General features: G+C 37.4%; 1 protein-coding gene across 1 annotated transcript in view; it reads right to left on the bottom strand.

Annotated features, from left to right (window-relative positions):
- LOC106147226 (interleukin-1 receptor accessory protein-like 1) overlaps positions 1–16,340 on the bottom strand; it is a 736,935-nt gene extending 720,595 nt beyond the window's left edge. Inside the window, exon 1 of the mRNA XM_013507558.1 lies at positions 15,643–16,340. The gene's annotated coding sequence lies outside the window, so the exon portion shown is untranslated. The remainder of the gene's footprint in view (positions 1–15,642) is intronic.
- Between the last annotated feature and the right edge of the window lie 11,069 nt (positions 16,341–27,409).

The raw sequence follows: 27,409 nt of genomic DNA on the forward strand, positions 1-27,409 counted from the left end.
AGCGGCAAAAGCGCCTGCCTGGCAAGCGCAAGGTCGTGAGTTCGGTTCCCGGTACCGGAGAAAAACCAAAAAAAAAAAAAAAAAAAAAAGAAATGAGAAAGTAAAAAAAGTCTGGATAAGCAGGGGAAATGAAATCAAAGAAGAAACATAAGCTGATATCTGTGGGCCATTCTAAGAACTTTGTTTTCACTCCAAGTCATATCAGCAACCTTCACAACAGAGCGACAAGTATGGTATCGATAGATGATGACCGTGAAGATAGTACCAAACAGGGCTTGGTGACATTGGATGTGCCATGAAAGAGAAAGAAAGAAGTGATGGATGATTTCTTGTTTTATTCCTAAAAAAAATAGAAGAGTAAAATTAATATCAGTTTAGATGAGAACACTGTGAATAGAGTAGACACAGGAGGGAAAAGAGAATTTCTGTTTTCAACAAAACATGACAACGTTTAAGAAGGAGGCGATATCGAATGAGCCATTAGATCCCCATGTTCAGACATCAGCAAAGAGACCAAGTTGAAAGGAAAGAGGACTGAAATGCCAGGGATGAGTGTAGACTGAAAAGCCAACCAACCAGCAGAAGTGGGGGCATTGCAACTTGAAAAGCAGAGAAGGGGAGAAAAAAAGGACCAGCAAAGGAGACTGACCAAGAGTAAGCAACAAAATATAAATGAAATCAGGAGACGGTGTTGTCCTGCAAGCTAAGGGAGGAAAATGTACCAAGGAGAAAGAATATACAAATGCTGCTCTCAGGTCAAGCAAAATGAGGATAGAGAATGGACCATGGTGTGGAATGGCAACACTAAAGAATGTTTCAACTGTGCTATTTAACGGTGTGTTAAAGTATGTAACAGTATGCAACAGCTTGTTAAAATACAAAGGATTAACATGTATGATGTAGCTATCATTTTTCAAGCACTGCACTCCATGTGCTTTACAAATATTACTTCATCTGCCCCATAATTCTATTACATTTTGTCTTTTTGAGACATGGTCTCACTATGCAGTTAAGGCTGGCCTTGAGCTCATTTGGTAGCCCAGACTGGTCTCGAACTTGTAACTGTCCTCCTGCCTCAGCCTCCCAAGTGCTGGGATTACAGGCATGCACCAACACCCCTGGCTTCTCACCCCCACCTTAATTCTAAAGTGAGGCATTCTCTTCTCATTGGATATGTGGAAACCAAAATTCTAATGCAGTGAGTAACCTGTCCAGGATTACACAGTCAGTAAATGTCAAAAGCCAGGCATAGTGGGGCACGCCTGTAATCCCAGCACGCAGGAGGCTGAGGTAGGAGGATCAGGGTCCTTGCAAATCTGAGACCAGCCTAGGCTACAAAATGAGCTCAAGGTCAGCCTGAACTGCATAGCAAGACCCTGTCTCAAAAAGAAAAAAAAAAAGGTAAATGTCAAAGCGCAAACTGAAATTCAAACTTGCTTTGATGCACATGTAAATTCCATTATATTATGATGTCTTCTGCAATTAAGAGAGGCTGCATTAATACTATGAAGGCAATAAAATTGAAATCAATTATTTTACACCTTCGTCTTAATGGGTACTTATGTATAGGAAAAGAAAACCTGTAGGGAATAAAAGCTAAGAAGCTAAAAACCATGAGGTGTTTTATTATCTTGTACTTTATAAAGACAGAGTACCACTTAACTATAGGTCCCAATCTATTCCTGTTTCTGATAACTTCAAAAACTAGTAAGATTAATGATCCTCAAACATTGTTTTCTGCATTATTGACACAGCGTAGGTTCTAAGCCCTCAATTTGGCATTCTATAAAATTTTATCAACGGACCTGTCCATTAGAGTATGTGTTGGGCCTATGCACAACACCCTGAAGAATGGAATAAACCCTTTCATCATCAACTAGCACTGCATTCTGAACAAAACCTTTAAAATATTAATGCCATATGTGTATCAAGACACATCAGGTATATTTCTCAGTCACACCTTCTCTCCTCACTATCTTGCTGAAACCAAGACACTTAAGGAGATTCCTTATTATTTCTTTCCTTCCTCCCTCTCTTCCACTTTTCAACAATATTGAGTTGTACTATGGGCAAGCACTCTCCTAGACATCAGCAAAAGAACTGGAGAATTGTGGAAACTGAAGACAAATATGTCACAGTCAAAATCCACATATCTGACATCTTTTCCAGAAGCAAAGCAGTCACTAAGCTCATTGTATTCAATGGCCCGGGTCCTGGTCTATGCAGTTATATTTTAATGGAATATGTTATTATTCAGATTTTAATAATGATGAGAGTGGAAGCAATGGCGGTGGGAGTAACAAGGACAGCGGCACTGAAATTAGAACTCAGCATCTTTTGTGAATCATCCTTACTTATCTCGTTCTTTAATAGTCCCGACACAAAATTAGAACTGGTCTCATACAAAGAAGTTTTCCAAGAGTCTGTTCTTAGATGTGTGACAATTTCGTTACCTTTTCGCATGTTCAAAACCTAAACATTTGTATATGAAAATACACACTTTGGAAGCTTTCATTTTTTTTAGGAGTGGTAAGAACTTAATTATAATACGTAGGTCCGGTTAACCTCTGTGCTTTAAACAATGATTCAGTGAAGTTAAACTCAATTATCATTTTTTTTAGTATACTTCTGTTTTTAGTATGCGACTTTATCACATCTATTTTTATCCTTCTGTAACGATAGCCAACAATACCATTAAAACTAATAAGATCGGGCTAGTAGAATTTCTAAAACTAACAAAGGATGAGTTTAATTCTTCTAGGAGTTGAAACTTCAACTTCGGGCAATTGGTAGTCCGAGGAATATGCTTAGAGAATAACCCACACCTTTTTGATTATAATCTTTAGAAATGAAAGTTAACTTTGGAAACAGGAAATAATTCTTTTTTAACTTGCAAGTGTTGATGAGGTTTAAATAACTTCTGATGCACAGTCTGTTCCAACAGTCATCACTCATCTCCCATACCACCTACATGGCTCTTTTGAGTAGAATACTTAAAATAACAAGACTTACCTACTATAAGGGGTAGAGCACTACGGGCCTGAACAAAACCCCTTTTATCCCAAGATTATGGGGACAAAGGAAAAAGTGCACAGCATACAAACACTGTGATGCAATCAGTAAAAACAGAACAATTTTGTAGCCTGGAACCCTGAAATATATATAATGAATAAAAATATACAGTAAATGCATATAGATACGATACAATCTCCTCATAGGCTTGATAATTGGTATTTTAAAACATAAAATATATAGATCCACAAATGCAAGGGAAATTTTATAATGGGAAGAGTATTGCCTGCATAGAATTATTGGTCTTTTAAAAGCATTACATTTTGTATTTCAAAAGGTGCCAAGATCACAGAAAAAAACGGATCAAATGTTTTAGAGCAAGTTTGGTGCCAGTGGTAAGGACTAGTTTTCTTAAGAGAAAGAGTTAAATACTTAAAGACATACACCCCCTGTTGCTTTGACAGTAAATTGTTCCTTCTAGCTTAGAACTTGCATTAAACATGTAGTAGGTAGAAAATCAGCCAGTATGTGTTGAACTGAAATGAGATGAACTTCTAGTCAAATGTCAGATCAACTGAGGGGAAAAATAGTCAGAGTGGTTGTTTATGAAAGTGACATTAGTTCATGGATAATTATTAGAGTTGTTATGGAAAAATTTCATCTCTCTGCAAGGGCGTGTCCTGAGTTCATTCCTATTCAAATTTTCTATGATTTAATGAATGGTTGCCCATTTAGAAGCAGCCATTACTTTTAAAAACTACTGGCAAAATTATGTTCAGTGTATTCAACCTGATTGAATATCTTCACAGACAAAAATAAAATATTCCTATCAGTTCACTAGGGCTAAAGAAAGCATTTTAAAATCTAAACAATGGTATTTTCCTTGAATTAGGGAAGGAAATTATTCTTTCCATGTAGTATAAAAGTGAACACTTTTACATGAAAATTTCAGTACAAAATGAACTGTAGGATATCTTTTTTCTATGGTTTTAAATTCATCATATGTAAAACTATTCTTCTCTGCTCCCACCTAACCCACACCTCAGCTGGGCAAATATTCATGAAACACAGCTTTCACTGTCTGTTCTGTACTGGTAAGTCCACATTCAACTCATTCCCCTACCACTCAGCTCATCAAGTCTGCACCTTCTGCCGACACATTTGCTACCCCTCCTTTGCCTGTACAACCCAAACAATTATCTCACTATCCTTGCAATTCACAAAACTCAGCCCACTTGCCTGTCCTCCAATTCCTTGCCCTTTCTCTGACCCCTACCCCAGGAAATTCTCTCCTTAACCTTAAAATCACACACAACAAAAACTCAAGAAAAAAGGGTCCTACATAAACTCTCCACATGTGCATTTTCAACACCTTCTCTTCATTTGGAAGCCCAGAGCACACAGGAGTTCCTCCTTTGATATGTGTGACTTGCTAAACTACAGGAGGACTAATTATTATATAGATTAAATTCTATTTCTTCCCCCCAAAAATCACATTCTGTGAACTAAAACTACATAGAGCAAGTTCTTATAATCAGTGATATTTAGTTTCTCTGCCCCATTAAATAAATGTTTAAGATTATATCTTCCCTTTTTCATGGTACTACTGTAGCACAACTCGAACTTGTCAGAGCTTCCAAATACCTTCTTTTCTCCATCTTCCAAATATCTTCCATTCATTTTCCTCCTCAGACTTCTATAACCACCCTGTCGCTGACGTCTCACAGTGAGATCTAGGAATTGCCCTGACTTGTAGAGAACCATCTTACCCATGGTAACACTCTGGCCATTGACTATCTGATGAGGAAATAGAAAACACTAGCTTCTGCACCCAACTGGAGACAAATGGAAAGACCATCAAAATTCTAGAACTTCCTATATAAACTGTGGAGACCCCAAGCATAACCACAATGCACTCAGTTTCTCCCTTTACCTCAGAGAAGCCACTATATCTTTCATAGGAAATCCTCCATTCCAGTGTCTAGTTCCAGAGAAATTAATTCAATTTATTTGTCTTTCTTACTGATCCAGAGGTTTTCAAAGTAAAAACAGCCTTGAATATCTTTAGCCCGTGTTACACACTATCCTCAGAACAAAGGGTCCTCAAATATATGTCTTGGACATTCAAGTGAAGGAATGAATCAATTAAAATGTATATTTGAAAGCGGAAGTGGAATCGTGAATCATATTAGATGAGAGTGGTTACTGAGGTGGCACTAGAAATTCAAAATAGGAGAGGTTTAAGCCTGCGTCTTGTGATGGGAAAGGACATCAAATTTTGATAGTTGAGAGTGAGTTGGCTGAACAGTTTAGAAAATATTGAGAAACATCACATATCCATTATAAAATATGCTAGAGGGAGAAAAGTAATACTGACAGAGACTGAGAGAGCTCTGTTGAAACCCGTCCAAGAACCACCTTGGTGCTCCCACTGACGTCAAAAGTTTTTGAAGTATAAATTCCTATGCTGTGATCCAACATTCGATCACAATACCTTCAAGCCTAGGGAAGGAGTTTGGCCAACAGCTATACTGTTATGCCTAAGGGAACTGCAAAATTCTTTTTCGCTTCCTCTTCAATGTTTGGCCATATCCTAGCATATTAGAGCTTCAAAGTGGAATCCTTTCAGAGTATGGAAGAAACAGTATTTATTGGGTCATCTACATATTTGAAGTAAAGATAAAAGTATTTGATGAGGGAAAGAATTTGCATTAAGTTAGCTTGAGAATGCTTTTATTACTAGAAGGTTGGTTCTTCTCATTCTCACCTACAGTTCAAATTGTTATAATTTTTGGCATTTAGCAAGATTTCGCACTTGCTAGGAATAAATTCTCTTATTATTAAATGTATATTCTACTACAAAGTAATATTCTTTCTTCGCATGAACTTACCCTAAAATCATTCTGGAATCTATATTTTCTTCTTGCTGTTATATTATATAAATACTTTATTTCTATTTTTTCCTATTGCTTTCTTCAATTTCCCCTTCTTTCCAAAGGAATTGCCACCTTATGGTCACTTTACCATTACTATCACTGTAAAGAAATAGTTTAGTCAGGTGTGATGGCACAGTCCTATAATCCCAGCACTTGGGAGGGAGGCCGAGGCAGGAGGATTGCTGCAAGTTCAAGGCCAGCCTGAACTGTATAGTGAAACCCTGTCTCAAAAAGACAAAAAAAAAGACAACAACAACAAAAAAGAACCAATTTAAGCATTCTCAAGTGTATTCATGAAAGATTCACACTTAAACCGTGATATTTTTGCTAGGTTGTGGGACAACTTACACCAATAAGCAAAGATAGTTTGAATGGATGGGCCCCACTGAAACATATTGCCACCTGCTTTTTATTTTCCTTAAGGTAAACTGTAACTCCTGCCTCTGCATGTATCCATCATTGTTAGTACTCGCTTAGAAAAAAGGAAAGTAGACAGCTGATGATGACTGCTTGAGGATTAGGTTTCAACATGAAGAAAATAGAAATAAGGTGACACTCAGGAGTCCTTGGCAACCTCACAAAATTAAGAATCAAAGGTATTCAGGAGATACAGACTCTCAATTTGTTCCCTTCTTGCTAGAGCTTAAATCTGAGTAGGCTGTAAAATGTTGCTTTTGGTACGCTGATGTAATCTCATTCCATTGGCTCCTGCCTTCCTGACCTGGAGCCTTGGAACTCTCATCTTATCTCCTATGCCCCACCACACATCCTCCATCCTCTGTAAAGACAAGAATATTGGCTGTCCGCTAACATACTGTATTTGGTCGTGTTGACAATGTGTGTTTTGGTTCTCCATTCTACTTACACTGTTGTTGCTTTCTCACACCAATGCTAAGTCCAAGTCCCAATATAAAACCTGCCTCCTTTAGTAAGGCTCCCCCAATCCCTCCCTGTACATTTGTTCTAATCTGTTCTCGAGCCTGTACTGGACTTGGAGCCTCTCTTATAATACGCATGGTTAACTACCTTCAATTGTAGTTATATATGATTTTATTATCCATACCCTGACTAAATTCTTAGCACCCAACCAAACATGTGACATCACTCATCTCTGTAACCATTGTCTTCTGCACAATGTGGGCTCTGAAACAACTGTGGTGGAGGTGAAAGGACAGGGAAGGCAAGAAGGAAGGAAGGAAGGAAGGAAGGAAGGAAGGAAGGAAGGAAGGAAGGAAGGAAGAAAAGAAGGAAGGCTCAGCCATTTTTCCTTTAGTCCATTTGTAAGCTATAACTACCTAATATTTATCCCTTTTCTTTTATTACTCAGTTTTCCTTTGTGACTTTCTTAAATCATAACCTTTTGTCTCAATTTACAATGCTGAATATATTTTGGAGAACACAAATGTAAAACTGATCTGTTGTCAATGTTTAGCTTTTGTTTGTGTAAGGATTTACCGATGACCTATTACATACTTTGCACAACGCTGGACCCGAAAATACAAGACAGACACTTACCCCCTGGAGCTAAACTAAACCATTCACTCATTTGAGAAGTGCTCACCCACTGACATGAGCAGCTTACTCTGTGACTGTGTTATTAAGGGCCCGGTAGGAGAATCCCGACAAGGAAAAGCAGCAGTCCAAAACCCACAGAGACCCCTTGAATGCATTTATTCTGCACACTGTGGAGCTGGGTGCCTCTTGAGTACCATTCAGTAGTTCTGTCATAGTGAGAACAATTAGGGGCTTTAACAGGGGTATTCAAAACGCAAACACTGAGAGCCAACAGATTCATTTGTTACATTCAAATTTTCTCTCTTGGCCACATGAAGCTTTGTTTACACAAAATACCTGGTACCATTCGAAGCCTCTCCATTTCCCATTTTTACTGCTGTGTTTATCTCCCCTGGCTGTGTCTGTTCTTAAATAAAGTTGGCGGAGAGGCTGTAAGCACCATAGTATTCATAGCCAGTGTGATTTCTCCACGCAGGTTTTTGAGCAGCTGCTTACCCAGGCAGTCTGGAGTGTGCCGCAAGTTCCAACCTGAATGAAAGGATGTCCTTCTCAACCTTCTCCCCTTCTTTCCACCTTATCATTTAAAATGCAGTCCATCGAAGCTATTTTTCTGAGTCAGACAAAAAAGCTAATGGCATATTTTTGCAAATATTACTATTATAATCCAAAGGAATGAAGCTGTTATACCAAACTTTTCCCTTTAGTATATTACCAGTGATTCACATATCAAACATTTTGACAAAGCTGTGTGCATATACATATATACACATTAGTGCAGTCACTAAAATATGAGGATATGCACACACATACACATGCATATGCATACATTCACATGTCACCTGTATCTCCTTTACTTAGTAGCTTTGTGATTGTAGTTTAGCAAATCTGATGAGATATTAATCTGGTTTTTCTCAAAATTGTTTTACTCTTGGCTGTGTAAACAGCATGATCCTGTTGGTGAAGAATTTTATCTCTTCAAAGTGGGATCAAGTGAGACTAAAAGATGTTAGTGGAATCCCTCGGAAACAGGAAAACAGCATGCACCATTAAGGCAATGATGACCATCACAAGTGCCAGGGATTTCCAGAGTGGAATGTTTAAGAAAATCAGAAGTGCAGAGTTCTAAAGACCAATTCCCTGCACGGGGCAGGAGTAGAGGTGGAAGTAATACAGAGCTAGAGACAGAAAGGATGGTATGGAAAGCAGGGAGGCCCACCAGTGTGCTATTTTCCTAACTTTTCTTTGTATTATGTCTCTGGTGGCGGACTAAGATCAAGAATGACACAATGTGCATAAAGAAAAATACAAAGTCCACATATTATGAATGAGGCAGTCACATAAGAGATCACAAGTCAGTAAAGTGAACTGGAGGCCAAGGGATGAGAAGTGCTAATAATAACCCAACAAGAACAATTGTATTTCTCATGCTACACTATGAAAAACGGCCTCTGGCAGGCCAGCACATATGAACTTAAAATACCCAACCAAAGGCTGGGGCTGTAGTTCAGTGGTAGAGCGCTCACTTAGTATATATGCAGTCTGGAATTCAATCCTCAGACCAGCAGTAAATAAATTATTAAGTAAATAAGTAACCCAAGTGAGGGTTTGTATCCTTTCAGGAAATCAGAGTCATGCATCCTAGGAGCGCCAACAGACTGCTAAGTTCTTAGAAACTTCATTTGTGTGGTTCATGGTTTCTCTATTGTCTAAAAAGAGGTAATATGCCATCCTTTATTCCTATTTTATATATAATTCCATTAGATTTTTATAAAACTACATCAATTATTCTGGCTATATTTATAATGATTCATTTTTACTTTGGCTGCAATAAAAACAGTGTCTATTTTGTATTAATGTGCTATTATTTTTGTTATTAAATGACTTTAAGTTACAACCCTTGAATCCTAAAATTTTAATGGGAGATTACCTGTGTTGAAATTTTAAATTTATGTTCCTAATAAATTTATACTCCAAGTTTATCCACCCCCAAACCCCACTCTTTGATCTACAAACCATTAAGATACAAACTTTCTTTCCATTTTCTACATAAGATAAACCTGATTCATGTTCATGTGCAATGTTAAGTATTTTGGCATAAGGCATATAGACCTTTCATCTCATGGAGCTGCAGTAGATACCCTCAAGAAGACTAGAACCTACATACACTCTAAACTTTGTAGATAGAATAAATATTTCAAAGAATATATTCATACCCTACTATAACCATATAAATTTCATTTTAGAAGAATTCACACTTTCATAACTGTTCCTTCTATGCATTTCCTTAATCTACTCATGTGAAAAGTGGAACTATAATTAAGTGGCCTTTCAAATTTTTAAAAGTAACATTTATTGTTATTTAAAGTTAAATACCAGAAAACAATGAAGGTCACTATACTAAGTCATAATTTTATTACATGTAAACATTGATAGGGTAAAAACATATCAATTAACTCACTTCAATCAAGAAATGAGAAGATAAACCACTAAGAATAATTTTGAGTTTTCCAACACTGATTTATTATCATTCACACAAGGTATAAGACACACAGTTATATGATCACAATCCACAGTCCATTTCATTTTTCCAATGAAGCCAAACTCCACACAACATCTTGACTTAGTACTACATTATAATGACTTTATAATGACGTCAAGTTAGTACTATAATTATACTAATTATACTTAGTATAATTTTATGCTTAAATTTATGTTCTTAGACCTGTAGCTCCTATAGAAGCAAAAGAGCAAACTTAGTACCATTTCTTGTATTATGCGTACATACATACATACACACACACAAATACATATCGTGTCCTTTGCAGAGCTTGTCATAAAAAAGATTACTTTTAAATGAAAACAGGAAAAGTAAATTTTTCGAAAGCAAAATATTAAATTGCTTTGCTTTCTCCTTTTGCTCTCTCTGCAGTTCACTGCCTGGCAATTTCAGATTGTATGATAGAAAAGCAATGCCAGGCCACATGATCATCTTTTTCTGTAGCTAAAATCCTTAGGATTCTTAGATTTTGGCACCTGAATATTATTTCTACATGAGGGGACCAAAAAAGTGTGCCAATTAAGGATTTTTCACTGTAAGCCACTGTTCAAGGTAAGCAGCAAGGGTCTGTCCATTGAGCCATGTGGTTGGCCTGTAATGGAATGCTATGTGCAGTGTAAGACACTCCAGGGTGGCATTCTCTGGGTGAAAATTAAAAGCATATTTGTAAGTTGATTAGCTGAATTTTTCAAATAAACAAGCCTGTCTACATTCCTATTATATTCCTTTCTAAATCTCCTAGAACAAATCTAAAGTGTTTCACTAAGACATAAAGAACATCCATTTATAAATACAGGAAATCAAGAAAAGATTTACCATTCATAGGCATCAATAGAGTCTGACAAATATGCATGATCAAAATCATGTGAAACAAAGAGATATTGAGGATCGTTAACATAAAAAGGAAGACACTGGGAAGTTAGGAAGAACTGATTGCTCTATAACATGAAAGTTCTTTAAGTCCATGTACATTTATTTGTTTTCTTACAGGACAAAATTTTCACTTTCTAATTCTCCCATGTATATAAAATATAAAATCTTGCATTCAGCCTATTTATCCTGTCGCTTAAAGACATACATGGAAACTCAAATCACTATTATCCTCTTCTTACATATGTAAATATATTTATGTTAAGATACCTGAGCCTTAGAGAAATGCAGCTTTAGTAGTGACACATGGGGGATTGCCTCCCCCTAAAGAACATTAGTAATTATTGCAGCTAGAAAATTCTAAACAGAACTGGTGCCTTTATGTTGTCACCTCCTCTATTATACTGTAGTTGCTATTCAGCCCTATTATGTGTTTGCTAATGAAATGATAGCTGAGAGATGCTTTGTGGTCAACTGACCCAATTCAAGTAGTAGCATCATGTTTATTTGTGTACATTTGTGTACTCTTGGTACGAAAACAGAATCTCCTCAGTACTCAGGACCATTCAAAAATGCAATCTTCTGAAAACACTCTCACATCCAAAAGTCTTAGTTACCACTCTTCAAATGCTATTCAAAAGCAACTATTTTTTAATTACATGAGACAGCTATATTCCCATGAGTACTCCTGAGAGAAAAAACTGAGAAGTGGAAGTCAGTACAGCAGTACATACCAGCTAACTCTGCTTGATACTAGATGGGTCTATAAAGATTTACAGCTAGTGCATAAAAAAGCTCTCCTAAATTCATAAGACTTGAGAGAATCCTAAATAATAACAATTTCATATATTTCTTAAGTACAGCATGGTGTTAAGCATTTAGAGAAATGTCATTTTCTTTAGAGGAACATGTAACTCTTTTATTTTTTAATGATTCTCTGGAACTGAGACGTCAAGTGCAGTGTCAGAGGTCACCAGGATAGGGACTAACAAAGCAGTCACAAGGGTAGCAACTAACAGAGCCTGAAGTCCAACTCTGACTCAGCCCAGAATTCTACAGTGCCTTGATATCTCAGAGAGCTGGACTCCTTCTGCTTTGAGATTCCTGATATGACTAATGTAAATAGAACTGGAATTTAATAATAAAAATGCTGACACGACCTTATCTATAGCTGCCCAAACGGCACCACTGTAATTATGCTTTAGAACTTTAGCATCACCAGAAAACTTGCTACTTTTAAACCTTCCTAATCAACACTTCTTTGGTTGTCACAAATTATAAAATGGTCTTTATCAAAGCACAAGATTTATCAAACACTAAAGATCACATTTGTTATCAGACAAACTATATGCAGATACCTCAGTTTATAACAGATTAAAAGATTTTGAAATATAATTCTTCAATTAATCTTTAAAGTTCAACTGTTTCCAAAAAATGTTTTCTATTACTAACTCAAAAATAACACAGATTTGTTCAAATATATTGCATAGATAATAAACGTTCTATTTAAAATTTCCTCCAGTTGTAGATATACTGTGATTATTATCTGCTAAATCTCTTGAATTTGCTGAAGCAACTGGTCAGGAAGCAAAATTAGCAGCTTCCATATTGATAAATGATATTTTTCCTTTTTTTCCCAAATATTTTTTAATCTAACTGCATGACTTGGGCTGACAAAATAGGAATAAAATAGAAGAATACTATTACAGCTTTCATTATTCACTGTCTTCATGTTTGAATCTTTACCTATCAAGCAAAGCTTTATTATTGATTTGTAGGATACTTAAGAAAAATGCCATAACCTGCCTTGCTTGGTTACATAATCCTCTTCCTAAAGAAAGTAACAGGTTATAAGGAGCCACAAAAATGATAAAATAATAAAATGATTGAAACTGTCATTCTTAATGTGAGTCCATGCAGTCTTCAAGTAAAAGGATATATATATATATATATATATATATATATATATATATATATCAGTTTCTTTTAGTACTGACTGCTTTTACTGTCTTTCTGGTATTGTTTCCATCCCCTAGTGAGCTTTGAAAACCTGCACAGTACACCCTGTCTGGTAACATATGTGTGGCTTAACTCAGAAAACAACAGAGGAAGTCATTTATAAAATATTGAAATAAGAAAATGCAGGAAAAATCATTGCAGACTATATTTCTGCACGTAGTTGGAGCCTAACAGCCTGGAAGCAGCCGTAGTGTTACCCTGACCCCTGAAGGAAGGAATCAGGAGTTAAACTTCACATTCAATTTCCTACACAATATGAACACCAAACCTCCAAATCCACTGGCACAGTATATCAATGTTTGGGCATGTCCTGCAGAAATAATAAAGTCACCTCAAATATCAGACCTTGAAATTTCACTCCACAATCCCACCATTCCGATTTGAGATGAGCAAATTTTTCAAAGTTACTTAGTGGGCATCTAGATCCTGCACAAAACTACATAGGATTGTAAGGAAATGGACTATGAGAAATAAAGGAAAAACAGGAAGAATCATCTCATGCCCCTGACAGAAAAGTCATTTAGCCTTCTTTGTAAAATAAATGCAATGGAAAATAAGAAATAGCACAACTAGATGATAAGAGTCAATTGAACAGTGTTAAAATGTCAGCAGTTTCATTTTTGGTGAATACATTATCTATTGAGAAATAAACAGATCCTACAAGAGTAGGAGACCAATAAAAGCTGAGGTGCATCTGCTTTTTTAAACACACAGTTCAAATAAAACATGAAGAAGAAATGACATTTTCTTCTGCAGTATTCTCTCCTCTGTACAATGAACATAGTGCATTCATCTCATCTCATGGTAAAAGTCTGTGGGACTGCAACATGTTTTGAAAGGTTTTCAGTAAATAAAACTTGAAAATATATTACTCTTTATTTCTCTTATTATTGCATTAATAAATCATTTGATGCCATTCATTTTTTTTTAAATTTCACAAGATATCGTTACCTTTAAAGGTTTTTACTTTTCTTTTCCCAGAGGGTTAAAATGGCCCAGAAAGAGGTTGTCATGGCAAAGATAAAGGTACAAGGCACTCATTTCTGACATACAGGGGAAACAATCATCATTTTTTATGAGGGAAGCACCAGACTGAAATCTGCAACAAGCTTTACCAGAAAAAAAATGCAACAGAGGACACTAAATAGTCATTCCCTTCACAGTCTTCATTTCAATGGATTTAACTTTCCACTCAGTTGGGGTTACATATTTCAATCATAAGAAAAAGAACTATGACCTTGGCTGGAATCAGCAGCCCCAATTACTCAATGGGGCATTTGTGAAACACTGCGGACACATTTCGACTCTCCACGGGTGTGGCTAAAATTGCTCCTGTCCAGCCCTAAAGCTTACATGATCTGCTATCCCTCAGAAACTCACTATGAGAAAACTCATGCTAAATTCGCTGAAGGGATCAAGGTTTGCAGGACCCTTAGAGCTAATCTCTGCTTGATGCTCTCCTTTGTAAGCTATTACAAACCTTCAAAAGTTAACAGGGTGATAGAGCCTCTCTCTGTACAATCATTTCATCTCACTATCGTTGACTGAAGCTCACTGATGTAATGAAGTTACATAATCACCGATTATGCACGACTTCCATCCATCTTCCTACATATTCACATATCTTCTCCCCTCCCCTTGGGATCAATCTACCAGGTGAGATTTATAACACATGTAAATGCTCCATTCTCTCATCATAGGTACTGAAAGTGGGACGTTAGCATTGCAGTACAGTGCACTGAACCACGTCATCAGTATTGATTTTTTTATCCCATTTCCAGGGCAGAATAGACTTTAGCATCCTTAGTGCTCTAGTCTCTAACTTTTTACCAAAAGGGTAAAACAGCAGAGAGGGCACATCTTCAACTTAAGGTTAAAGGAAGTGTGGAATTGCCTGCATTTCCTAAGCTGGCTGCATTGCAATAAAAGGATTCTCTCTGCTTCCAGACCTTCGACTTCCTTGCACGTGGGTCGCAGCTTCAGCTATTTAGGGTATTGGGTAAATAATTACATTATTGGACAATTGAACTTGAGAAAGAAAAGACTATGGTCACATTTAAGACACTATCACCCTACTTGTCTCTATTTTGTCATCATTTTCAGCTTTTTTTATTTCTTTCCTTTCCTTTTTTTCACTCTGAGTGATAATCCAATAGATAGAAAAGTAGTCGTGGCACTTAATAATCTCCAATAACCACATCCTAGCGAACAATTAACAACGATTATCACCTTAAAGTTTAGGAACTTGACAAGTGGGATGTCCCTGGTCCCATTGCGGCTGTGAAATGCAGCAGAATGCTGCACCGAGTTGAAAACATATTTCTTTTAATGAATAAAGAGTAGCTCGTTTCATTTTAACTGGGGCTCTTCACTAAGTGGTCTTTTTAACTGCTGTTACCCCTCCAGAAGGCAGGAGCCCCAAATATTGCATCTAAACAAAGAATGTTTACCCAGAATTAATTCAAGACACTCTGCCACATCAAAATAATTGGGGGTGGAGAGCGATGCTTTGATTTATTTTCAATTAAACTCAGCATTCAGGCACACATACATCCACACACACACACGCACACACACCAACACACCCAACTGCAGTTCTTCCACTCGGTGCCAATAACGGCCACATCACAGCCATCAGTGCGATGCAGCAATCATCCAAGTCACCTATTCCCATTCCAAACGCCCAAGTTTGCTCATGCCACTGCTGGCTTTGCATATAGAAAATGACCTTACCCACAACTGTCTTCCAAATTATTCTCCTCTGGATATTAGTCGGTAAGGTAATTGCTGGTCATCACAATGCGTATTCAGAAAAATCCACGTTTTACTCCTGGGCTCTTTTTCTTGTTTTTGCTAGCAATTAATATCGTGAACAAGATACCCATTCACAAATGCCAAGTTCACCATAAAAGCAGATAATTCCATACAGATCTTCCCCTACAAGACTGTCTCCAGTTAGTTCTCAAAGTGCCCGATTGTTTGGTGAAGATACAATCCAGGTGCAGAGCAGGGGGGAAAGACTGGGAGAAAAAAAGAAGAGGCAGATAGAAAAGGAGAGACTGAGAGAGGAGAGCACAGGAAAAAGGGGAGGTAAATAATTTTTGAAGAAAAAAGAGGAAGGAAAAAGGCTGACAAGTGAGGAAGTCTGTGAGCTCTACCACAAGAACCGGAGTCTTGCTTGCAAATCTTCAGGATACATGTAGCCTTTCAATTCCGCCTGGTCCCCAAGTAAAATTTCCAGATCCGGGATGCAGCCATAGAAAGAATCCTATGTATATTTCACAAGTATCCCGCAATAACAGATCCGACGGGTTTTCCTTGTACAGTACTGGTATGTGAAAGCACACAACCCCTGCTGTTTGAGAAGGTGTCTCCTGGGTCCTAGCTCTCTTCAACAGCCCCCAAAAATGATTTTTCAAAAGAGAGAGGGGGGAAAAGGCAGCTTTTCGTTTGTCTTGAATGATACTAATCCTGAGCGAAAACGACAAGCAAACCACGAATAGCAAGAGATCTTGATTTATAGCCACAATCCACTCAAAATATCCCAGGGAAGAAAGAGCAAAAAACAAGAAAGAGAAACTGCAATGCATAAATGATTCCAGTGTTTCTACAAGATCGGTTCATTTGATTGAATGCATTCTCTGGTTTGCTGCAAGTCATAAAGAGGATAGTATTACTGCCACCCAATGGATATTTTAGTACTAGCCAATCCACAGCCAGCCACCGCTTTGCGAGTTTTAGTTTTCAGAAGACGGAAGAGAACGGAGGGTAGCCTGGGAATCTTTTAGACAGTACCCTGGGAGATCTCCACTAACGGGAATCTGTCCTTGCAGGCAAAAGTGGACTGACAAATCTGGGTGCTTACCTAATTTTACCTTAGCCGCCCTAGAATTATGGCTCCATTTCTCTAGGAAGCAGAAAGGTACAGAAAGCGATGCCTAGACTGACAGTCATAGTAACCTTTCATTTCTTCTCTTTGAAGCGGATTTATTAATGCGCGCGATCTCCCCCCTTGCTCTTTCTCGCTCTCTGTCGCTCTCAATCTCTCCATTTCTCTCTCTCAGTCTCTCTCTCTCTCTCTCTCTCTCTCTCTCTCTCTCTCTCTCTCTCTGTCTCCCTCTCCCTCTCCCTCTCTATCACTTTAAGGCGGATTTCGAAAGGGAGGGGCTTGACTTCAGAGGGCTGTTCCAAATCTGAGGAGGCAAAGTGTTACTTGTTTTTTAGGGGTAGTTTTGCAAAGCGCTTCAGTTTCCATTGGTATGTAAACTGTGAGTCCTTCAGGCAGTAACCCTCCCTGCAACCGCTCTTTCTGTTTGGGAAGGAGCAAATCCTCCCTAAGAAAGTGGAGCTTGGGAGAATAGCGCTTGTGGAAAGCTCCCTGGGAGCGGGCTAAGGGAATGGGCTGTGGGGCAGACCAGAGGGGATCGAGTAAGATCCTCCTCCCAGCCATCGTGTTAGAGTTCCTTACGGAAGAGTTCGCTGCGGATTTCTGAAATGGATTTGTGATGAAGAAAAGGGAACAAAGTAGGATCTGGTAAATAGAGTATTTGCTCAGTTTAAGGTCCTTGTCCATTTACCTTGGATTGTATAACACGTATTGTGATTCTGTGCTTCTCAAACTTTAATGTATGCAAATCACCTGGGTACCTCGTTAAAATGCAGATTCTGAGTCAGTCCTTTTCCCAGTGAAGCCTGAGAAACTTGTCTCTAACAAGCTGCTCCAAAGACAGTAGTAATGCTGTAGGACTAGGGGCTACAATTGGAGTTTCAATACCCTAGGGGAGTGTTCACATTTACATTGCAGCCACAATGCTAGGTTCCCGCACTGGAGAGGCAGGACAGTCACTGTCCCTCTCTCTTCGCCACCTTTTAACCTTTCCCACACACCTCCTGTAGTTCCCATTCTTCGAAACCTTAACCCACTCTACAATGTATTCCACCAGCTTTTATGAAGGAAGGTTTCACAGGATAAGCCAGAAATAGAAAAATAAATAGGCAAGGCAGCCTTGGCCCTTGAGAACAATCTAAATTTAATATAGGAAGTAAAACACAAGTTGAAGATAAAGGAAACACTTGCAAAAAAATAGTTAAAATGTAAGCTAAACTAATGCAAGCTAAACTAAGTCAGAGCACAGGTGCAAATAAATGTGGGTTGGGAGACTGGAAATAGGTAAATCTGTATTTTGAAGGAGTGAGCATTCGGTTGAACTTTCTGCTTCAAGGGGAGGGAAGATGTGAAGGTGGGTAGGCAAGTCTAGGCGGGTTTTTCTGAAGGGAACTCACCCAGGTTAACCTCCTGTATCCCAGTCCTTCTTACCTCCCTGCTTTTTCTCCATATGCTATATATTTCAGAGTAATCTGAGGACCAAAGATAAACAGGAAATATATCCCCACACCCCTTCACGGTGAGTGATCCACATTTTCTACACCTTCCATCACACTCCTTTTGATGACTCACTTAAGTGAAGAACTATACCTCAAGCAACCTGGAGGGGCTGCAGTTAATAAATTTAGTTGCTCTGAGAGAAGTCCAGAAGCAAAAATCCTGGACCATATGCTCAAACTCTAGATGTGACTCAAAATTCAACTCCCAAGTAGCCATAATCACTCATGGAAATCACTCATTTCTCTTCACTTATGTTTCTTTGTCTATACAATGAGAGTTAAAATGAACTTAGTTGCCATGGTGTGGTCCAGTTCAATACAGGACAAAATTCAACTCCTCTATTTGCAATGATTCTGCAAGTCAATTTGTTACTCTACACAGAGTCCGAGTGGAAATTATTGCCTTGACCTGGGCTACAGAGAGCATCCAGAAGCATTGAGAAGTACCTTAAACACACAGGGAGCATTTGTTCATTTCATTCTTATTGCAAGAGATGCTTCCAAACGTTTTGTCTTCGCATCCAGGAAGGGAAGTGTTTGTTTGAATCTGAGGTGAAGCATTATCTATTCCTGGATCCTACAGAGCCAACTGTGGGCCTCGCTGTTTGTTGCCATGGGATCCTCTTTGTGCGAACTGTCTTGAACTGTGTGGGAACATTTTCCTCTTGCCTCCCTTCAGTTTTCTCTCTAACTCTTCAGAAGATATGTGTCAGAACAAAATATAGCTGCATTATTGCCAATTAAGACTAACAGCAGCTGCAAGGTGCATCTAATTAAGAATTTTAATTACTTCACTGAATTCTCATTTGCAGATGTTTAGAGCATTAAACAATGTATTATAATTTTATTTTAAAATCTGACTAGAACTGACCTTCCTTCAAAAACAGGTGGGGGTACAGGCCTCAATGAAATGTGTAAAAACAAAGGCTCTGATATGGGAGGTATATACCTTGACACCTGGAGAATATATGACATTTTATTCAGGATAAGGCAATGTGTATATCAATATATAGGCTTCCTTTTTTAACTAAAGGGAAAGGCAAGAAAATCCCAAAACACTGAAAAATTAATATTTTGTGACTCAAGTAGAACTCTTGCATGTTACATAGTTCTTCTCAGATGTTTTGTTTCTTTCTTTGCCAGTAACAGGATAGTTAACACTATGTTTGGTGCTGCAGTATGGGGATTGTAGGCTATAATGCAAAGCATCATGGGGCTTGTAGTAAAAACTGGCTGCAGATCAATCCATGCTTATAGCCTTTCTCAGTTGAAGAAACTGCTGTTTTGTTTTATGGTAATAAGAACAGTGTCAAGATATTTTATATCAGATTAAACAAACAAAGTTGGTGTACTGGGACTATGAAATTAAATTTTAGAATAATGTTCTGGCTGAGGAGAAGGAGAAATGAATATGTACTTTATAAGCCACAAAGTAACATGAGTGAGTTACTTCCTAATATTACTACATGATAGGTGAAGTTTTTAAAATTACATTCATTGTGTTGGTTGTAAAAAGTGAGGAAATACTATATAAAATTGGTGTTTATGAAAGAGAGTTGTGAACACAGAAAATGAACTCAAATTGTTATTGATTCTACCTCTATTGGTAGCCTAAGTTTCATTTTCCACACGTTATATCATTCCTCAGTGGGGTGGGGGAGGGTTTGATTTAAGCTACCTTTGAAGGGGTTTTGTTATACAAAATTATGCTGAACATTCAGAGTAGCTTCTCTTTTTAATGAACTCCTGAATGAGAGAATAAACTTAATGCTAGAAAATATATCTGGAGTGGGGTTATTTCATTCATTTTTAAAGTAATTAATGATGGAAATGTATAAGTTAGGAAGATAAATTCCGATCATTTTTGTATGCAGATGATTCTAGGAAAATAAAGACATAATTTACAGAAGTTTTGATTTAACTCTGTTGGCAAATTATTTCGAAGTTCACTAAACATTTTCTGTGTGGTATGAATTCAAAGTCCATCTCCACAGCAATGCTGTGTGAAATCAGCCCCTCTTTTGTTATGAAGGCTAAACATCATCACTTCAAAGTCTCTCCCATCTGTGAATGTTCCCATTATTACACTGTTATCAGAAGGTATTTTATACCTGAGGTTGCTTGCTCTTCTTTTTCTCTTCTTAAAGGGGCCTCCATCAACAAAAAGGCTGTGCAAAAGCAAACTTATTACTGACATGAATAAATGCAAAATCTAATGCCCTTCATTTTTAGTCCTTTTTACCAGCAGCATTCATTTGAACCCACCCTGTATAAACTCAAATGAGGTACAGACAAAGACTTGAGCATTTCAGCAAAATTCCACCCGAAAGTTCAGGAATAATAAAGAATGGTTTGAAAAAGCAAACAGCAACAGGAAAGAAAAATGCCATGCCTGCTTTTCTTTCAGATTTCTAAGTTTTGAATCACAAAAATACACAAATATATATCTTCTTGAATGCAGTTTACATTATTGTTCATACTGTGAATATTTCTTTTATGGTCATAAAAATAAAAGCAATGCCCCAAATGAAACACTATGTACATAAGCGATGCAAATGCATCCCCGGTGGAAAGCCGGCTGGCTGCTGGTGGGAGGGTATATTTATACAGTGCCTTTCATTTGGAAGGTTCCCAAAATGATTTGCAAACTGTATATAGAGGAATTGCTCACCATGGAAATTCACCCACTTCCAGGAGAGAATGCAGAAGTCATTCCATGCTGACAACCAGTTTAAATAAAACCACAGAACAGTATTTCAGGTGGGTAAAATATTAAAATGGTAATTGATTTGGGAAATATGCACTGAGAACTCACTATGCGGCCAGGCATGGCTTGAAGCACTAAGGGCATCATCGTGGCTATATCTTGTAAGGTTCCCTGTTCTCCTAAACCTTACGTTTTATTGAAATCTGACCGGAACTTCTGAGTTAAAAGCCCTATTTCCTGGTAAATTTCTAATCTCTGCATACAATTCTACTGAAATAGAACATTTGCTACTTTTCGTGTTTATTTATATCAAGCTTCATGATATCCAGGACACGCGACCTATGGCAATACTTTCCACTTTAGACTGAATGTACAAAAATACAGCTTTGGATATTGTGGTTGAAGCAGGTAAAATGCCAGTAACATTTACTGCACTGAATGACTTGGGAAGTGGTAAGGCAGAATTCATTCTCTTCCAGGTTCTGGAAAAAATGGAATGATATTGATGTAAATATACACAGGATTGCTTCTTCGGCAAGGATTCAGGACACTTTGTGGTAATTAAGATATAAAATGCTTTGGTTAAAGAAGAGCCTAATGTGAGTTAGTGTTTCAGAGTATAAAATATGGAATCAAATTTCAGTGTCTTCTAAACTAGCTAGCTGATTAATATTTTTTTAAGTGGAAATAGAAGAGAGGCTCACTCAAGTTCAGGCTCTGTGTGCTCACAAATCTCTGCTTGATCCTTTCTCCAAGCTGTACTTCCCAATGCCAACATTTGGACCGTCTTGAACAATTGCGGTCAGGCTACTGACTCTGTGTGTTGTGCCTGAGGAGCAAGAAAAGCCTGGAGTTTAAGACACTCCTTCATGCCAGTGTGGTGGCGCATGCCTATAATCCCAGATTTTGTGAGGCTGAGGCAGAAAGATTGCCACAAGTTCCAGGCCAGCCTGGGCAATGTAATGAGTTCAAAGGGAGCCTGAACTGTATAGCAAGACTTTGCTTCAAAAGGCCACCAAACCTCCCACACAAAAAATAAAAATCAAAAAATACAAATTAAAAAAAATACCCTCGGGCTGGGGATATAGCTCAGTGGCACAGCTTCTGCCTTGCTAGCATGAGGTCATGAGTTCTATTCGCACTACCAAAAAAAAAAAAAATTGCATAGAGTTAAAAAAAAACCTTCTCCTCTTTAACCAATCACTAACTGATATAGGAGTATGAATCCCTGGCTCTTTTTACCATAGTTCAAAAAAAGTCTGTGGTGCAATTTACACTCTTAGCTTTCCGGTGGATCAGCCTGAGGTCAGGCTTCAGCTTGTAGTCACAACTTTGTTTGATTTTTTGGAAACACAGTGGAAGAAATAAGAAAGAATCCCAGGGGTTGCAAATATAGCTTTCCAATATTCAACCTGTATAACTAGTCACAGTAATACTTGTTCATTTACTCATTTGTCTATCATTTATCAGTTACGTACACTGCACCAGAGAGTATGCACTGGTAAGACATAGATCTTGTCCTTGAGTAGCTCATGGCTAGCATTGGAGAAACACATAAAAAGCATATCTGATACATAATGTGTTAAAGACTAAGAAATATTTGAATTTTGCCTAAAAGAATCAGGGAAGACTAGACAGAGAAGGTTTTATTTCAGAGACCTTGATGGGTAGCAAAATTTTCTTGTACCTAAATGAAAATAGTCTTGGTTCTGGTGGTAAAACTCAAAAGTGTTTAAAACCATGAAATTCATGGTTTTAAACTTTGAATAATTTATTGTAGGTACAGGAAACTGAGTCTCATTTGACCAAATGATAGTTATTGAAGTTTCCTCAACCAGTGAGTAGTAGGAGTTCTCTTCTGGAATTCAGTCATGCTGCCTGTCAGCCTTTTCTTTAAAGAGTTACGTCAAAAACATGTTGATGGAGACATTTGCTTTAGTAAGATCTCGTTTGAATCCTGGCCTATCAGTGCCTGGCCCTGAGAAAATGCCTCACCTGTTCTGATGTTCAATGTCTTCTGACAAAAAATGAAGTTAAAAGGACAACTTTCCTCTGGGGTTGTTATAGCACTGTAACAACCCATGCACCCGCAGATTGCATAGGACATGGGAAGTGCTTGAGAGAGGTGTGCTGTGCTTCATTTTAAGTATGTTTTCATTTCTTTCCTTGTCAGACAATGTTATCCACAGTGGCATAAATGGAGTCGAGGATGTTAACCTTTATTCATGTTCTGCTTTTACTTTTGTCATACTAAGTTACAGAGTTGAAAACAAGCAGATATTGAAGTAAGATAGTATGGGTTTTTTTGATAAGCTGGTGTTTTTGGATAGCTTTTTGGATAGGACAAACCTGACTAGTATGGGTTTTTTGGATAGGACAAACCTGACTACAACTCATAAGAGTGTTGATAACTCATCTCAGGACCAGTGTAATTTTGTTCAGTACAAGCCAAGTAGGTAAGTCTGCTTTGCCTATCCAGTCAGTTGTAATAACAAACGTTAAATATATATTTGCAAGTTAAAGAAGACTGTGTTAAGCATATCTTAAATGAGGATAATCACATGGCAAACAGACTTGTGAAAAGATGAATGACTTCATTATACATAACAGTGATGTCAATTAAAACCACAGTATAACATCATGACACAATTGCTAGCATGTTTATAATGAAATCATGGAGGATAGAAAATATGGGTGAAGAATTCAAATAACTGGCACTCACATCTATTCATAGTGGAAATAAATTGCTTCAGCAATCTCAGGAGACATCTCAGCACTGTCTCTTAAATGTAAACATGTGAATAACCTGTGATACCAGCAATCCCATTCTCAGCTATATACTAACACAGATTGAATTAACCAAAAGCATGTTTTAAAAGGTTCAGAGCATCTTATTCAATAAGAGTTCCAATTTATCCAGACCCAGTCAGGGAGATTGCAAATTCAAGGCTAGGCTGCGAGTTTAGCAACTTAGTGAGACTTTGCCTCAACATAAAATATTAAAATGAGATAGAGATGTAGCCCAGTGCAAGAACCCTGGGTTTAGTCCATAGGATTGCAAAATTGTTAAAAAAAAATTCAATTTGGAAGCTACGCAAAAGCTTATCAGCAGTACAATGGGTGAATACATTGTGAGATCTCCATACGGCTGGTTACTATAAGAAAATGAGAACAATCTATCTGCTATTCAATCTCACTAACATATTGTTGAGCAAAATAAGGTAGACGCACAGCATATATAATGCAAGACTTTATTTAAAGAGATGGCAGAACTTATTAAGCTACACTGTATGACATAAGGATATCAGTCGACCCTTGGAGGAAGACTGACTCTAAGGAGGAATAAGAAGTTGCTTCTAGATGCTGTAATGCTCTGCTGTGCTTTTTTGTTGTCATTGTTCTAGGTTGTTTATTACCTAGGCATGTTCATACTGTGAAGATTCATTAAACTGTGTGTTTATATTGTATTTATGTATACATTTCATGTTTCAATAAAAAGTTATTTTCAAAAAGAAACATGTTTTAAGACCAGAAGAGTCTCACATCAAGGATATATTATAAAAAGTAATCAGTAAAAATAATAAACTCTAGGTATATGTTGTATTTAAAAATGGTGATTTACTTTCTTTAAAGTGAACAAGAAAGGCTCACAGTAGTTTATGTTAACCTGTCTTCAAGAAATAAGTGGTTTTCTTTTTGAAACATAATTAACTTAGTGTTTGCTTTGTACCAAGAATCAAACGTGGGACCTTGCACTTGCCAGGCAGGTGCTGCAATGCTGAGCTATATCCCTGGCCCTAACTTAATATAATTTAATATAGAAATGGAATCATGTCTTTGACTTTTTAGTGTCAATCATAACTGTGTTCAATTCTTTTAGATAAAGATATGAGCCAGCAATTATTTAGTACTTGTTATATGTCAGATGTTTTTGAAGGCATCTGGTATGTACTACTCATTAATCTACAAATGAAATAGCTAATGTGTTTATGGGCAATTTACAGATGAGTAAACAAAGGCCTGCTCAATGTTTCACAGTGACAAAGTTGGAAATTGTACCTGCTCGGAATTTCTACCCTTATCTTCTGCTCTTAACGTTTGATTATTTTCTCTGAGTTACATTTAGCTAAAAACATCAATTTTATATTTGGCTTGTATGTTGCCTTATTGGGTTGCTATTCCTAATATGCCAGGCTGCACACTAAAGGGTTAGCAGCAGTTCAACATTATTTCTAATGCACTGTTTTCCCTAGCAGAGCCTGTAACTCTTGGTTATATTTATCTCTTTGCTCTGTTTATCTTTTTCGTATAGGAGCAAAGTGAAATATGCTTTTGTTGAATCAAGAGAAATATGTTGAAATTATAGCTTTCAAGGCAAAAATGTTAATATTTCAACTTTCCAAACACCTAAGAATAGTGTGAGGAAGGATGTGTTAACATATATAAATATACGATGACTTTCTGAACTAATTTTTACACTATGAAAAAAAACTATTTAATAAACCACAAAGGAGATCAGAAGGAGATTCCTGTGGTCTATGTGTGTGTGTGCATTTATCGGATATTTGGAAAATATTATTCCAGGATGACATTATGGTATAGAAAATACTAGGTACTAGAGGGAGATTATTCATAGCAGAATACAGATAATAACTTAAAAATTGGGTATTGTTATCATAAACATCTCTTGTGACAGAGGCAATAAATGCTACCAGTTCACTGTACTTTTAAATGTGCTAAAACAAACTATGGTTCCCTAGGTCTTTTGCATCCAGATAGGGCCACAGTTGAGTGCGGACAGAAGTATTACAACTTCCAGAGCAGATCCAGTTAAAGCTCCAGACAGTTATTTCCCCTGTCTTTTTCTCCTGCTTGTTTCCTTCATATGGGTAGCTTAAAGGAAAGGGCTGCAAAAATGGTAGAGTCATGTGACTAAAATACACTAATGTATAAGTCTTTGCTCACATAGCACTAGCCTTGGGCTTTGGTTAAGAAGTAAACTTTCATTAAGTTCCACAGATTTGATGTTCGTTTTCTAGTATAGCAGAAATTAGATGATCCGGATTTATAACTTCCAACCATAACCTGTTGAAATCACAGAAAAAGTTTTTTCTATTCCATTCCTTTTTTGCATTTCAGGTGTACAAAACTATCTTGATCAGCATTCTTAGTTAATAGTGTCTTTCTTTAAGAATTTATTTATTATTTTATGGGGCTATAAATATTTGAGAAAACATCACCCAAAACAAAAGCATGCATCTTGATAATTATCCATATAAAGCTTATGGTGGGGTATTCTTTCAATCTATCCATCTGCTTTCTCCATCTAAAGGAACTATCAACCTGAATCCCACATGCCTCTTTCCTTTGACTTCTTTTTTATATAATTTTATTGTACCTATAGATACTCCAAAAATATATCAATTTTAGTTCAGTTGTGTCAATTGCTTTAACTTAATATCAGTCCAAGATCTGGGTCATATGTGGTAAGCCTACTCTCCCACCAAACACATTATAGGCTGAATGGAATGCATGGAGCGAGTATTTGAAAACCATTTATGATAGACAGTAGAAGACAAATAAGGAATGTGCATGAGACTTGAACTACCAGTGGTTTTGCGCTGAATTTACCTTTTATTTTTCCACTTTGATAACTCTCTTTTTTTTTTTTTTTTTTTTTTGGTACAGGGAATCAAACTCAGGACCTTGTGGTTGCTAGGCAGGCACTTATGCCACTGAGCTATCTCCCTGGCCTCCACTTTGATGTCTCTCAACCTGAAGTCAATATAATCAAAATCTTGTAAAGGTGCCCTGTGGCTCAGCTAGAGCGCCCCAGGAGATGTCCTCTGCTTCTGGCTCAAAGACAAGGAAAAGAACTCTTCATGTTTAGGAGAAGTATAGAGATCTTCCCTCAACTTTTCAGACTCTCCATTCTCTTTGCCTCAGCCTCTAGGCAATCCTGTGGTAGTGGTGGAGGTAATGATTGCTCTTACTGCAACATGCATGTGGGAAAACTCCAAGGGAAGAATCTTTCTCTCTGGTTTATAGAGCCTCAGCTTCAAAGGGAAGAGCAAACTCTGTTACCTGTTTTGATTCTCTCTCTTTGTTTCACTTGAGCCAAGACAAGAATCTAACCACAGTAATCCACAACAAAGCATACCAGTCAGTGTAAGGCAATTAGAACTCCAACTTTCTGGCCTGAGAACCAAAAAGGATAGCAGAAGAGAACAATAAAAAAATATTAGGGAAGGGTCACACGCTCTAGGGCTTGGCTTGGATCCCTAGTACTAGAAAAAGAAAAGAAAGAAAAATACCAGGGGTGAAGAACTCAGGAAATTTACCCCATAAATTTGTATCTAAATTCTGAGGCTCATGCTAAGGTTCCACATGTGAATGCCTGATTCGAAT

This window comes from Chinchilla lanigera, unplaced genomic scaffold, assembly GCF_000276665.1.
Source record: "Chinchilla lanigera isolate Chin_1 unplaced genomic scaffold, ChiLan1.0 scaffold00130, whole genome shotgun sequence".
Lineage (NCBI taxonomy): Eukaryota > Metazoa > Chordata > Mammalia > Rodentia > Chinchillidae > Chinchilla > Chinchilla lanigera.